The sequence below is a fragment of the Drosophila simulans genome, chromosome 2L, assembly GCF_016746395.2.
Source record: "Drosophila simulans strain w501 chromosome 2L, Prin_Dsim_3.1, whole genome shotgun sequence".
NCBI lineage: Eukaryota > Metazoa > Arthropoda > Insecta > Diptera > Drosophilidae > Drosophila > Drosophila simulans.
The window spans coordinates 12,444,259-12,459,965 of record NC_052520.2 but is presented as its reverse complement, the minus strand read 5'-3'; the positions used below and the strand labels follow the sequence as shown (position 1 = coordinate 12,459,965).

Below are 15,707 nucleotides of genomic sequence, written 5' to 3'. Positions count from 1 at the left end.
ACGAATGCATTAAGCTGATATCAGCATGTACTATTTCTTCCTATTTTATAGACAAACTTTTAATTTGGTTAATATAGCGTAAGTTACCTAACATTAAAATTATAAAACTAAGTAAACTAGGAATAAAAATCAATTTAAATTTTATAAAGCTTTTATATTGCCAGAAATATTCAAATGTAACTTTTAGTAAATCAAAATCCAAAGGAAATAAGTAAAATTAACAATTATGGAATCCACTTTGAAAGTCGCACAATTTTTTGTCTGTGCAACAATTGATATTTACAAGCTCCCCATCGCTTTGGGCGCATTAAATTCCCCAACTACAACATAGATACCCGTACAGACTCCGATCTTGGCAAAGTAATTACAAGTCATCTACCTGATGTTTTTGACCATTTAAGCCACAAAAGCAGAAGCAGACTAAGTTGAATAGACGGAACAGTAGCCATGTTGGCGGCGGGGGCAATCGCATAGAAATAAAATAATAATCAGACAATAAACATCGACAGATACAAATTTTCATTCATACATAGGGCCTAAACACGCATAATTGCTAATGCCATTTAAATGTGCGTACAGAAAGCAACACTTTGTTCGACCAAGTCATGTTCTATTATTAAAGTCGAAAGAGTTTTCAGTTCCCAATCCCGATCTAGATCCGAGTGCAGCGGAAATGTGGAAAGTGACGCGGCCGATTTCACTCCGACCCATTGTTAAATATTTAACAACATTTAACCCTATAAGCGTATTACGAAACTTATTTGGTGTCAAATGGGAACGAACTGTTTGTCCAGACGGTTTACAGTTTAAGCGGGGGAAACTTCAGTCAATGAGATACTTTTTAGATATATGTATATATACATTATTAAAAATTATAAGGTAAAATTAAAGCGAATTGATTAGAAATGCAACATCTAGTACTGTACTTTCTTCTATCAAATCGTTTATAGTCAACAAGCAAGCAACTTTAAACTTAAATATTTATATTTAACCTAATGATTTATAGATAAGTTAGAACGCGTAACTGCTTAAAATATCAGATGTAGTCAAAGCTCACTTTAATTTCAATCATGTCATAGCCGTGGATACTCTGAATCGTAAATTCATAGCGAATACTTCGGTGACACACGATCCATAGTTGTATGTAGATAATGATAAGCTGCGTGGAACAGGTCTACATATGGGTATGAATATGACCTTTACCCAAGTGTGACAATGCCTTGGCACTCATTATGGGTGGGTCTGCACCACCTCTTCTGAAATATATTTCGCGCAAATATTTATTTTTGCTTGTCTAGCTAATCAATTTCAGCAGAAGGCTTAGCAAAGTTAGAAATATGTGGATAAATTCGTACAAAAATTGACAATTAATAGAAGCGTATTTTTAACTCGTGGTCTTAAAATGCTAATAGAAGTTTAGTGGCAAGTCCATGTGTATTAGCGGAATTTACAAAATTAATTACATTTAATGCGTAGCCAAATAGAAGAGGTCCCCCATCGATTTCTGTCACCCTTCTCATATCGAATGGGGGTCTGAATATTTCCCATTTATGAATAATGGGGCGCCATTCGTAAAGTGCCAAAGGGAGATTTCCTGCGGCTCAAGTTAGCTTAGCTCTGCTCCACGAAAAAAAAAAAACAAAATAGGCACCGAATATTCAACACTAAATGAAACAATTTGTGACTTACCAACTAAGACAAATTAACCCCATTGCAGCTCAATATTAATTAGCAACACTTTACCGATTGCCTTGTCGCCGGAGCCCCAAATTCCTAATTCTAAACAAATTATTTGTCTTTCTATCTAGACATCATCGTTTCCCCCATTTGGCACCTGTTTTTGACTCATTTCCATTTCGCGGTATCGCCGGGTTCTATCTTGATAACCGTCTGTGTTTGTTAACTAGCAAAGTCTTATTGTAATTGACTAATGAATGGCATTCATTGTTCCTGCTTTTTTAACTTGTGACAAATTTATTTATTATTACGTTGGTTTTGTTCTTGTGTCACGTTCAATTGTTATTGCCTCCGGTTATTGGCAGACGGGTCCTCAAGAACAGACGTCGATATACTGGCTATCACGTGGTAATAACTGATCGACTTGTGCCGAAAGTCTCAAGTGAGGAACTGAAAAGGGTCAATAAAGGGGAAGCACAATATTATAGCCAAGTCAAGATCTATAAAACGGGAAGTGCTTCTTGGAATCGCGATATTTGGCTTATACTGCAATTCCCTACTTGACTTCTAGATAAGAATCTATGGTGATGCAATGCTGTTTTAGTTTCTATAGAATTTACATAATTGCAACAAATGTTTTCGTATTTAGATAACAGAGATTATATATTGGCATGACTTTTTCTAGTTACAATAGTTAATGAAAATATGTTAAAGAAGACACTTGCTAATGAACCAAATATCAGGTACGCAGCCCTTAACTTAACGCCACTTGAGGCAAGTTGTATCGCACCGGACCTTACCTAACGCAAACCATCGAAACGAAAAATGGGTAACCGGTGCAAACCGATTTCCAAGATTGCGAAATGTGAAACGTGTTTAGCGAAACAAGCCCCCCAATGAACTTTGCTCGGACTAAACATCAGCCCATATTTCAAGATTCTATTGTTTACCCCCGGTGAAAGAATTACGAGTTCCAAGAATTGTGGCACACACTTCATCGTACCAAACTCAAGTGAGGAGTGAAGTGAGCTGAAGTGGAGAGCGCAATAAACGAAATCAGGTGAATTTAATAAACTCTAATCACGAGCCTTCAACTTATTTGTTAATTTTGCAAATTATATTTTATTGTATCGCGCCTATCGAATTTCCGCACGGTGAAGATTGTAGTGGGGGGAAAGGACCCTTTTGACGAATTTGGCTTATCAACCGCAAAGAAATCAATAATTCTTATCAACCACCATCCGCTGACTCTTTTGGTCGCCATGGCTCAAGTGATTCATATTTAAATGATATACGGAAATGATTAGCTTGATAAGATTTTCTGACCTCATTTAACATATTATTCAAAGAAGGTGAGCAAAAAACTATTTTCGGAATGGGTGTAATAAGCTCCTACCTTAATGGAAAACTCAAATCCTAATCACCTTTAAAAGTAAATAAAAAACGACATTTTCAAAGCACCTGTCACCTTTGAGGATCCTGCTATCAAATCGATACCCATTCAATTGATTAGTTTTTTGGGGCTTGGCCGAAATTTCATTGTTGAACACACGTCGTCGATGATATGCAAAGTGCTGGGGTATGAAGTGCGTGGCATGGCACTGGTTCTTCGCTGACTCTATCTCAACTCTCCTCACCTCACCTTACCGCCCCTCCCCGCCCACCTGCTGGCTGAGGTGTCTTATCAGGCCAGAGCAAACAAATTGAACTCATTTTTCTTTTTAAACAACAGCTTCGACGCAATTGTCGACACGGGTCTACACATAGATATAGATACTCCAATAAGACCCAACTCGTCTTGGTCTTCTTGGCCCGGTCGGGCTTAATCAGTTCAGTTCGGCCGGAGGAGCACCGAATATGGTAAATGGGAAAACGCAGTCGAGATAATGCTACGCCAAGAACGAGAACGAGAACGAGAAGGAGGAAGGAGCAGGTTACGTTTTTCCATTCCATTTTTATCTAATTAGGCTAAGCAGGCAACGCGACAAACGCTGCACAAATATTTATTATTGTACTGTAAAAATAATCAATCACTCGATCGTTACAGCAAATGGTAATGGTATCTGTACGGCTGTATCTATATACGCCACCCAGATAACGGCATTTGAATAAGAAAAAAAGAAAAAATAAGGAACGAGTGTCCAACCAAAAGGAAATGCAGTTCCAACTTGTCCAGAGGCACTTGAACTCAAAACTGCGGCACACCACAAGTGTTATGCTAATAAAACATATCGAGCCGATCGCCTTATCAATAAGGCAACATAATATACGCTTGTGTATTGATATAGATATACACATTAAACAAATCGAACGGTGGGGTGGTACGATATTTTTAAGTGTAAATCGATCGATTTTTCTCGCACTTTGTTTGCCGTATTTATTTATTTCAATTTCAATATTATTTCTCGCCTCACGGCTCAACCCAGCGACATTGCGAAAGATACTGGAGTTACAGGTATCCCACTTCAACTTTTGTAGAGTAAACTTTGATGCAGGTTCTGTTTACCTTCGGTCTGAAACTCAAGGCGCCTTACTTAAAAATGGTTTAAACAAGATCCCCCCTCTTATATGGTACACATTTCCTTTGCTTTCAAGTAATTTTAAGTAACCTTGTACCTCTTGAATCTTAAATGGTGAAAAGCCCGTTTTATAGATTGTCAAACTTTATTTACTGTTGCGGGGTGGGGTAAAGCCCCTTTAAAAACGCTAAGCAACATAAATTCAAGAATGTTTCATTTATTAAAGCTTGTTAGAGATTGCAGATTAGGATTGTGAAATTCTACACGGCTTTGATTAATTGAATGAATCATGATTAGGGTCCAGGTGGCCTGGGAACTCTTATCAACAAAAATTTCGGATGTCACTTGTTGTAAAATTGATTAACTTTGTTCAATCTTTTAGTCAAAAAAGGCAAAAGGCAATTAGAAAATCAGTGAAATTATTTATTAAATTACCCATTATTATTTTCTTTAATAAATAAAACATATATAAAATTGTATTTCTTTCCTAAATTGGTTGGGTTACCAAGTTACTTAAATATTAAGGTACCCAAAAGATGACTGTATCGTTTCTCAGATTTTTGAAGAGGCTTCTTCTTGGTTTTCAATCATTGAAAAGTGTATTTTTGAAGTAGCTGAAATTTTGAATTCATTTTCTGCGCAGTTTAGACTAACTAAACAGCATATATAATTATTTACAACTACTTTTCACGTATAACATCTTGTACACAATAAAATTTGTATAACTTCTTTTATATTTTTCATAACTTAATTTAATACTCATGGGATTTACCTCAATTGTTGAGTTTTTCAGACAAACATTTCAATCTTTAAATATCAAATTCATTTCGTTCAAGTGAATAAGTTATTAGATATCACTTTACTTTCTCTGCACAATAATGGGCACTCTTTAGAAACTATAAGCGTATAGTTTTTCATTAAATTATGATGTTACTATGAGCGAAATTTGCGTCTCAATCGCAGCACGTTTCAATTCGCACAAATGCCGTCGTCAAAACGCAAAAAACTGCGGCACAAAAAGAGATCGAAAGAATCGCGACGCGAGAGCGATGAGAATGGGGATTTTTATTAGAGGGGTGTCTTCAAAACGAAGCGAATCGTTCGGGATCGTATTGTATCGGTCGAGTAGCGCATGGGATATCGCGGAGGACACAATGTGTTGCCAAAGTCCGGGGAGCTCGCGCACTTGAGCTACAACCACTGAACGCTGAACTCAACTGAGGCGAGCTCGCCAAAAGTATCTTAAAGATGCGCAACAGATCGGCAACTTTAACGGCAGCGGGCTGCAACAAGTTTTTTTTTGCCAAATCCATATAAACAAAAGGCAAATAAACAAACGGCAGTGCACTCAAACAATTGCAATGTGAAGTGTCTCTGTGTTCGGTTTTGCTGCAAGTGTGCGTGACTTTAGTTGCTCGTATCTGCTGCAGGTACTTGCACACACAAATACACACCTGCTTGCAACATTGCAATTGTGGGAGAGGGATAAAAGAGAGCGCTTAGGCTCTCTCAAACCGTAATGAGTTATGTTTAAACATTAATTCATTTTAGTATATACAAAAACAAACAATTAAGTTTCCTTCGAGAGCTAAAATTCTCTTGTATCTCAAATGACTCGCTCTTGCTCTCTCTGCGCGCTCCCCACTCACCACTACTACTGCAAAGAGCAGCGATCGCTCACTTAGGTTCCACAAAAAGCTGCTCCGTTGGGGAAAAAGAGACAACTAATCGCGCTCGCTAATTTCCACACACACTCTTGCAATATTCAAATCTGGTTGCTCGCTGTCCCTCTCGCACTCGCATGCTCCCGCGCTTTATTTAAATTTATGATTATCGCCCCCTTGTGTGTGTGCCTACTTAATCCAATTGGAGGTGGAGCCGTGTTTCTCCGTCCAATTGGGAGATACGCTCGCATAGACTCTCATTCCGCCTGCATATATCGCCTCGTTAACTGTCACATTGACGCAGGTGGGGGCTTTATCTTTATTTTGGGGCCCGGACTTATCCAATTGGATTTTTGTTTTGCAAACTGGTTGCGCCAACGCCTCTTATTGGCAGCGCTATTTTTAGGTCTGCCTCGGCTGTTATCTAAGTACACATTGATTAAAGAAATGCGAATTTGTAGTAAAAACTTTTAAATACGAGGGAATTAGTATTAATTTCTTTTCATTTCCCTTCGGCTTAATTCAGTACAATACTTTTTTAATGAGAAACCATAATGTTTTGCCCCTAAATATATCTTGTTCTTCATTCTTGGTTTCATCGAGATAAGACATTATTTGTAATTAGATAACTAGATAATTATACATTTTGTTTGTATTACTAAGTGCTTACTTGCATTTTGTTAACAATACCTTTAAAAAAAACTACACAAAATTGTAATTTAATACACGATAAACGAAAAAATAGTTATGTTTATTATTTAGTTTGTCATCATCTGGATAAACTCAACAAAGTAAATTAATCGTCAAAAATTCGCAGCTAAACGGTGATCCATTGAATGGCGAAGAGCATTCAGGTTGGACCTGCCCCGCGGAGTTTCCATTGAAGGGCATTGTTTTGGAGGGCGCCGCTGCTTCACAAATCGCATATCGCAAACGCACGATCTGCTGACACAATTCCGCCAGCAATTAAGTTGATTCACCTTCGCGGACTGAAGATTTTACCTGTTGCTCAATTTGCCGGCGTTTAAAAAAGCTGTCAACAGCGATCGGGAATCGGGTATCGGCGATCGACGACCTGGGTGCATAATTCCGGCCAACTTCTGGAGCTGATCTTGGCCAATTGTTTACCATATGCAGTCCGGCCAGGCATTCCAAACTGTCCGCTTGAGCTTATTAGCCTGTCGTTTGCATTTCTGCGGTATTTCCACTTTGTTCAAGGCGCCGGCCTCCCAAGTGAACGGGCCCCAATTTGAATGCAAATTCCACGCATTGCGCGCTTTTGGTCATTCAAATGTTGCCGCTTCAGAGTTGCCGCAAAGTTATAGATTTAATGCAGAGGTATCCGGGATACCCTATCCGTAAAGGAAGTACAATTTTTTGACTCAACTGAAAATATTAAAAAATTATTTAATACAAAAATATTTTAAATTGTAAAACTTTCTCATATGTTTTGAATATTTTTTGTGTATTTTTTCGCCCCATTTATTTCTTTTGAGTTTCTAAAAAGTTCTTTTAATGTTATAAAAAAAGCCAATTAAATCTCTGCCCCATCTACTTCTTTACATTAGCCTGTATTCAGCGTTAAATTTCCGCATAACTTGGTATAAACTACTTGAAAATGTAATAAAATTCTAAAAATCCTAATTCATCTAATCATGAAATGCTTGCCTAATAAGCTTCTATTACAATATGATGGTATACCACCATTACAAAATGATGGGCTGTCCTTCGGCTGATGGGCTCATCATGCTTGGTTTGTTTCCTGGAACTTAAGTCGATGTTTAAATTACCATTTAAATGTTACTCCAGCCGAGGCATTTCATCACAATGTTACATTCACATTACTCAGTCAGCATAAAATTGCAAACACATATTATTGACACATCATTATCAATCAAAGTTATGCTCAGTTGAAAGTCCGCAATGCTTCCGCAAAAAGAAAACCACGAGGAACAGAACAGTGTTTCTACTGCCTGCGCAGATTACAGCTAAGTTTTATGACCATGATTTATGGCAGAATTCTTCCTAGGCGGCCGTTCTGGTTTGATGGTCCAGACCAGGCCCAGTGCACCATGAAGCATCCCAATCCGAATGCGAACGCGAATGCGAATACGAATATGACTTCGAGAAAGACACACTACACACTCGCTGACACGCACAGTCTAGATGCGAGTTCGTATCTAGATATCTGGCAGATACACCGCCGAGCACGAGCACTCTAGCATGCTTTATGGTCTAATCCCGATGGTTAGTTTTGTTCAGAATAAACTGCTCGATTTCATGTATTCCATTTAAATGTCATAGAATGTAGCCGCAAATCAAATTCTTAGCCGCCTCATTCAGCAATTTTACATCCATATTTATTTGCAATAATTTGGCCGGTTTATGGTATTCTCTCATTTTGCGCTGTTCGCCAAATGCATTTGTCTTGTTTAATCTGATTATAATTGGTAAAACAGCGGCATAAAATATTCCAAATGATTGTTATGCCAAAGATAATAGCGATTTTGCGATTTTGATAGGAGCCTTTCCTTACATTAAATACATCTGTAATGCTACTGGTTAAGTGCGAATAAATTCGATGTCTGTTGTGGCGATTTTTAGGAGCTTACTTAATTTTTTTTATCATTTTATATTTGACTTACTAATATATTAAATTATTATATGAATATAATATTTCCCCAATTAATTTATATGTTACCTTAAAGGGACAGCATAAAAATGTAATTAGCTTTTAAGTGGTGGTTGGTATTTTGGCCACCCGGTAAGTTAAGCTACTTAGCATGATAATATGGTACTAGATATTCCCCTAGACATTTACCATATATGGATAAGCATATATTTTCCCTTGTGTAGAACTAGAAATTATTACCTTTGGCTTCCTAATGGCTACTCATCCATATGAAGATGCCTGAAAGCCAATTTTTCACTTCACACTTGCAGGCACGCCATGCCGAGCACATTTTTCTCTTTAACGCATTTAAACCCCACTGGTTAACCCCAAAACTTTGCATTTATATTAAAAAACAGAAAAAAAAAAACAGGCAAGCGCGAACAATCAGGGAAAAACAATTAAATGTGATATGAAAGGGGTTGTCTGCGGCCGACTCGTTGACAAATTGTGCGATTATGCTAAGGCCGGCCAAGAAACAGAAAGTTTTATAACTTTAATTGTCGCATTACAACACCCGCAGCAGCGAACGCAAAGTGCAGACAACAAAAGGCCATGTAATTATATATCCACTATATATCCACATCAGCTCTCCTCTGACACGCGGAATTCTTCTGGAGCATTACAAATGAGCCATTGGCGTGCTGTTCCCTTGATTATTTTAATATTTTATTAGCGCTTTTTCTGCGGTTTAATTGTTTTTAAGCAAGTCGCACCTTAGGGCAAATATGTCTGGCTTTAATATTATATTCGCTTCGAGTGTAGACATATAAAAGTTTATGGTGCATAAATAAAAAAAAACCTATAAAAATATAAATATATTGGATTGGGCGCTTATATTTTATGTAAAGTTCTGGATTACTGTAAATAAATTATAAAAAAACAAGCAACAGCATTAAGCATCTAATGTTATTTTCACATTTTATTTATGCTCTGAATAAATATCCTGGTTTTATTATACAAGTTTATTGAATTAGATTAGAAACACTCCTCCTAGATTTTGTATAAATAAATTCAAGCATTACATTTGTTTTTTTCTGTGCCAGTAAAAAATGATAGGCTGGGTCTGAAAATTGCTCGAGATTTTCATCTGTAAAACACTTTTTGTGTTTTCAATTGCTTTTCAGCTCAATAGTTAATTATTTCAGGAAGATTTCCAACAGTTTAACGCCTTTGTTGGAACTGTTGGCGCCAACGGCAATTTCTTGATTTGAAATCTACTTGAAATATAATTTAACAACTTAAATTCGAGTTTACAGTTCGACTTGGGTTATTATAAATGCACTTCCTAATTGAATTGCATTTGCTTGAAATAATTGATGAGGTAATGAAGGTGAGGCTCCAATCGAGATTATTGATATGACAAGTGGGAAATAAGCCATTAGACATTACAATAAACCAGATCTGATATGAACAACATAAGAATTGTTATTTATTTTGGGTTCTTGTGTTTGATTTTGTAAACCACACTTAATTGGTACAGGCATTTTAAAGAATTATACATTTTGAAGTGAAAACTAGGAGAAAAACGATGATAGCAAACCTTGTAATAAAATTGATGTATAAATTTTTAAATTATATTAAGGTAATACAATTAAATTAAGCTTTCGATCTATACTTTTAATTAATTGAAAGTCTAAACCATTTTTGATCCTAAAATCCCTAAAGAAAGCTTAATGCAATGGTGTTCTACAAGCCTCAAGAGTCTAACACAATGTCATCTTCATAGACTTCTTTGCAACCCATATATAAGTCATATAAGCCATTTAAACTAAAGAGCAACAAATGCAGAGGAAAATGCAGCATTTAAGAGACGCAAAAATGCTGTATAACAAGCGCCAAGTTTGCCACACAAATCAAAGCCGATTTGCCGTTTGCCGTTTGTGTACCACTTTGGACATATATGGAAAAATTAGTGGGATGTTTTCGAATTGTCCAGTATCCAGAGAGCGATGATGACGATGGAATCGGGGGCCCAGGAGCATGTGTTTCGACCAAGGTGTCGTCGTCATTAGCAGTTGTAGTTGGCGATGATGGTGGACAAAAAAAAAAGCGAGAAATATATATATATTTGAAATTGGTGTTTGATTTTTGATTATGAAATTTAAAGCACTCACAGTCGAGGCGGTGCGATTGTGTAGCGAGTGTCCCCACGGATTCGAGTGGCAACACATATCCTCACGCCAATAAACGCGCAATTATAATAAAAATAATCACAGGGGGCGACTGGCAACTCCTGATCCTCTGCATTTGGTCATAGCCGGCCGGGCCAAAACCGTTGAGCTGGCCAAGATCCCAAGTTCCAGAGGCGTTTGATCATTGCGATCCGATCCGATTCGATTCGATTCGATGTCCATCGTTCCCGACGACCGGATTATCGCCTTTTCGAACAGCTTTTTCCTCTTTTGTTCCCATTCTCTATACTATCTCATTGCGACGACAATTGGCGAGTAATTGCTGCTGCATAATAATTCGCCACCATCCATCGTTGGCCTGGTCAAGTTTTTGCGCCTCTTTGCCGGCGATTTTAGCTGTTTTTTTTTGCCATCCCCACTTAATCCGTTTTTGGTTGAGTGAGTTTCCTGAATTTATATGGAAAAATATTATATTCTCAGATATATACATTTGTTTGTTCCTAATTTAATAAAGAGAATTAATTAATGTGGTATGAATTTAATTAACGATGCAATTAGACACAAATTCCATTACAAGGTGATGGAGCTCTGAAAAATGCCTTTAAAGGCATGGCCAACTAAAAAGTGGCAAAATAATTCATTATAAAAATGTTGCAAAAAAATTACCATTGCCAATAAGGTTGTTGTGTTGACTTTTACGAGACGAGAAGGCTGTGCATATATAAATTATATTTTTGGGGTGGAGCAAGCTTGCTTCTCATATTCCAAATTATGATTTTCTGATGGGAATGTCATCATTTTCATGGTGGCGCATTTGATTGTGCCATCTAAATATTTATAGATTTTTAATTCAGATACAAAAAAATACACCAAAGCATTTATTATCGATACTCAAAGTCCTTTTTATGTTTTTTTGGCTATAAATATGAAACTATGTTTTACATTTTCACATAATTTGGCTAATAGTCCCCTCCTTCTGCTAAGTCCACTGTTTTCCATATTTTTACCTAATTAATCATTAGATGTCTATTAGTGCTTATCTACGGCAAACAATCCATCAATAGCAGTGGAAAAAAGGCATTTTCCACGGTCATCAAATCAATATTCAAAAAGCCTCCACTACCAAATTGGCAACAATCTGTCAGATGCATTTCATAAAGCTCAAACGGCGGCGAGAAAAACCCGCAGCTTCGTGCCGTAAGCAGTGGAAAAAAGTCGAAAATTGCTTTATGAACACGTTTCAATTGCGTTTTGCCAGCTCGCCAGGCATGTTCGATGTCATGTACTCCATGGCTGCAGTCTAGGGAGAGACACTTCTCCGGGCCTGATGAAATCGATCATTTTCCCACGATCGACTGGATCGGATCGGCTAAGATCGGCTCGCCTGTCAGCGGCCCAAGTCTCAATGACTAACTCTAACTGCACAACAAGTGGCCAGGTTGGCCAGGTACAAAAAAAAACCGGAGGGGAAAAAAACCTGACCAATAGCAGGCATTACTTGATTTGTATGTGTTGCTATGTAAATGCTATAAAAGGATTTTGATTACGGCCAAATGCCGGCCCCGCCAGCTGGACGACATGGGTCCAAGGTGTTTGAATTCTATTGGGATGGGATGCGATTCAGAGGAGCTCTGTCTTCCAAAGGCGGAAGCATGACTAGGCGCCTTTCTTAGGTCGTGGGCATTCATTGATCGATATCAGGAAACTATGATTCGAAAATTTAAATCATTCACTCAACATTTCCTTTATAAATGCTTTAAACCTAAATACAAAGTGGAGCGCTAACCTCATTTTTACATAATAAATATGCCAAGCTTATAAATAAAGTTATTTTATTATTATTTATAATACCAGCAGTATTTTCTAATCCAAAACTAAACATAGGTTTTTAAAATTTTCCATGCAATTTGAAAATATGTGTTTTCCATTTAACAACTGAGTCCCCTTTCCCTACCACAAAACATGAATAAACACTTTTCCACTTTTCCTTATTCTAATTAGCAGGTGGTTGCCCCATACCCTATCAACACCTTTTTACCAATTTCCACTGGTCTTACGCACTCGCCATGACTGGTAAAAAAAAATGGGTTTGAGCCGCTTAATTGGGGCGGACAGTCAGCTCGATCCGCTCAGTTCTTTGACATGTTTTCTATTTGTCTAATTTGTCAAGTTTTGACTGGAATATTTTCGGTTGGGAAAACGGAAATGATCCGACAAAAAAACTTGTGGCTTAAAGACATTACAATTTTGTTGGGTTTGGAATGAATTTGAAAGCGTGGCCAGGTTTTTGGGTTAACCCGAAACTGAAAAAATACATATTTAAATTGATCCCATTGGGCTCGTGTTCAAACAATGCTTATTTTGTGACTTGATTGAGGCAAGCGTGCTTCAATGTTTATTTATTTGGTCGTGCATTCGTGGCAAAGCATATATAGAGAAGTTTATCTTCGGCTTTTGGAACTCACAAATCGAATCGTTGGTAACTTAATAAGCTTAATTTTTGAGACTCTTCATCTTGAAGGCTTTTCAAAATTAGCAAAAGGTGACATCAATGTGTTCACAAAATAGTTCTATTGTAAAATTATGTTTTATAAAAACATTTTAGCCGAAAAATCACCTTTATTTGTACATAAATTCCACTGAAGTTTTTTTTCTCACTGCCATATTTGCAAATCTGATCGATTTCTTACCTTACGCCATTGTTATTTCAGAGAGGAGTGCCTAAAATAGTAATGCTTTTAAAAAGTTTACGACTTTAAATAATCTCTTACCTTAGAAAACATTCAAAAAGGTACAAATCCGCATATTATCAATTTTTATAACTTTTTCTTTGCCAAGAAAAAGTGCTTCATCTTAAGGTCCTTACTTCTTCAGAGTCTGAAACAAACTGAATGTGGGGTGTTAAAAAAAAGTCGAACCACCCTTTCTATAAAAAATGAACAACCATTCAACCCTTTAAATGGTCTCTCACTTCCAGTCCCTGAGTTTTGCATAGAGCCTCGGTCTTAGCTTTTTTAGATCCGTTCCAACCCCTTCGATAAGGAGTTGGAACCAGTTCCGGACGCCAGATGGCGCTGCTGCACTACTTTTATGGGATTTCCACTGCGCTGACATTTCATTAATGGCACAATGACTTGTGAATAATTTATATAATTAATACCCCGCTACGTTGACCACGCACAGCTGGCATTTAGTCGCAACTTAAGCAGAGATCTCTCAGCTGCTGTTTAATAAAATATTTTAAATAATTCCGTAATCTAAATGCAGTCATCGTCAGAGCAACAAAACAAGCCCAAGAACGTTGGCGACGCTCTCCTCAACGCATTCAACAGGATGCTGAGAAGCTGGCACTGAGAAAGAAATTCTAAATACCAACCAGTCACAGCAGCATCCAGCACAAATCACAAATTGTCACGTTAATAGTGGCAGCCATCCCCATTCCCATTGCCATTCCCATCCCCATCCCCGTCCCGATCTCGATCCCCATGCCCGAACCCACCTCCATCCTACCTCCGCCTCATTTGAGCTCGTCTTGCATTTCGCATCCGTATAAATGCAATGTAAATTTTTTTGTGTTCAGCGCGCCATTGCATATGTCCACTGCATACAACAACAAAACGCTGACGAAGTGGTTGACCAAAGATGAGATTTACCAAAAGGAAAACTGGCGATGGATACGTGAGTTTACCACTCCAATCTATAGCAGTATATTTTTTAAAAATTTTCGGATAAATATTTAGATACAATAACACAAGAAAATTTGTCATTTAAATTTCCTACGTTTTCTTTTTATCTTATTAAAAGTAAATGAACAAGTAAAAATAACAATGTATTAATATATTTTAAGTCTTTTTTAAAGTTTTAGGTTTTTGATAATGGCATGTTTTAATTGTTAGTTGTAATTTCGGGAAAATAGAGACCGTTGTTGATCTTTTCCACGTTGACTCCTAGTAAATGATCTTACTTCGTGCCCCAAGAATCCAACTCGACACGCTGCCATCACAAAAGTTGAAGCCCGATGGAGTGCCATTGGCAGGCACTCTTCTGCGTCTCTCGGCACGTTTCGCCTTGATAATTTATGAGACGCCTTATTAACATCAGTCAGCATCGGCAGAAGCTTCGAGCCTGGTCTTCGGCTTGGTCAGCGGCATCCAACTGGCTTTCTCGGAAAGGAATCTCCGCTTTTTGCCGTCTCTCGTCGGCTGCCACATTTTCACTCATTTTAATGTAATTTCTGCTGTTTAATTTGTAAATTATTTTAATGCAACCTTTGTCATAAGTTATTGTCTGCCTCGCTGGCCGCGGAATCCGTGTATCCGGTGGATACACACACATACCCCTTTGGACGGACTATACGAGCATGCAAATCAGCTGGCCAAAATCCTCCTCGTATCTCATTCTATGCAAATCCGTTTGTCCCGGCCGATCCAAGTCCATTGAGATGAGGTGAGCTGCGGTCCGAGGTGGCTCGTTAGGTGGTCAGCCGCTGGGATTTGCATAAGTATGTTGACTTTCAATTAAATGCCAAAGCTCGATCAGTTGTTAAAGGCATTCCAAATGTTAATTCTCAAGTGCATTTGATCGTAATGCCAGGCAAAACTCGGAATTTAGCAAGCCAATGGCGAAGCTTAGATACCCTTAAAATATATACAACTAAGTAATTTTTATATATCCAAAAAAAGGTTGTATTTGTTTTATTTAAGATTGGAACTTTTTATATTGTTTTAAAACATAAAAGATCCAACATTGTTCTGAATATAAGTTAAAAGAACCTTGGTATTCATAATAACCAATGTACTATAGCTTAAAAACAACATTCACATTTATAAGGCACAATCAATCGGTTCAATGTGATCGGTTCAATGACAAGCAGAGCAAATATGTAAGTTTTCGATTCGAATCGAGTCAATTGAGGGCAGCTAAATGTTTGCATAAATTTAAAAAGGAAACCTGACCGTAATTGTGGCCGAACAATTATCAATTGTGCATAAGCACAGAGTGAAGTGCTTTAAAAGGATTTCAGTCGACGACAATTAGTTGG

General features: G+C 37.6%; 1 protein-coding gene and 1 long non-coding RNA gene across 2 annotated transcripts in view; both read right to left on the bottom strand.

The window, feature by feature from the left end:
• LOC6732109 (protein nubbin) overlaps positions 1 to 5,413 on the bottom strand; it is a 40,064-nt gene extending 34,651 nt beyond the window's left edge. Inside the window, exon 1 of the mRNA XM_016180040.2 lies at positions 4,969 to 5,413. The gene's annotated coding sequence lies outside the window, so the exon portion shown is untranslated. The remainder of the gene's footprint in view (positions 1 to 4,968) is intronic.
• Positions 5,414 to 8,064: 2,651 nt separating this feature from the next.
• On the bottom strand, positions 8,065 to 13,584 carry LOC27207397. The gene is made up of 4 exons (XR_001600409.3): positions 13,438 to 13,584; positions 13,357 to 13,387; positions 10,649 to 11,113; positions 8,065 to 10,422 (listed from the first exon to the last, which is right to left on the bottom strand). It is a non-coding gene; the product is annotated as an uncharacterized LOC27207397 (long non-coding RNA).
• Between the last annotated feature and the right edge of the window lie 2,123 nt (positions 13,585 to 15,707).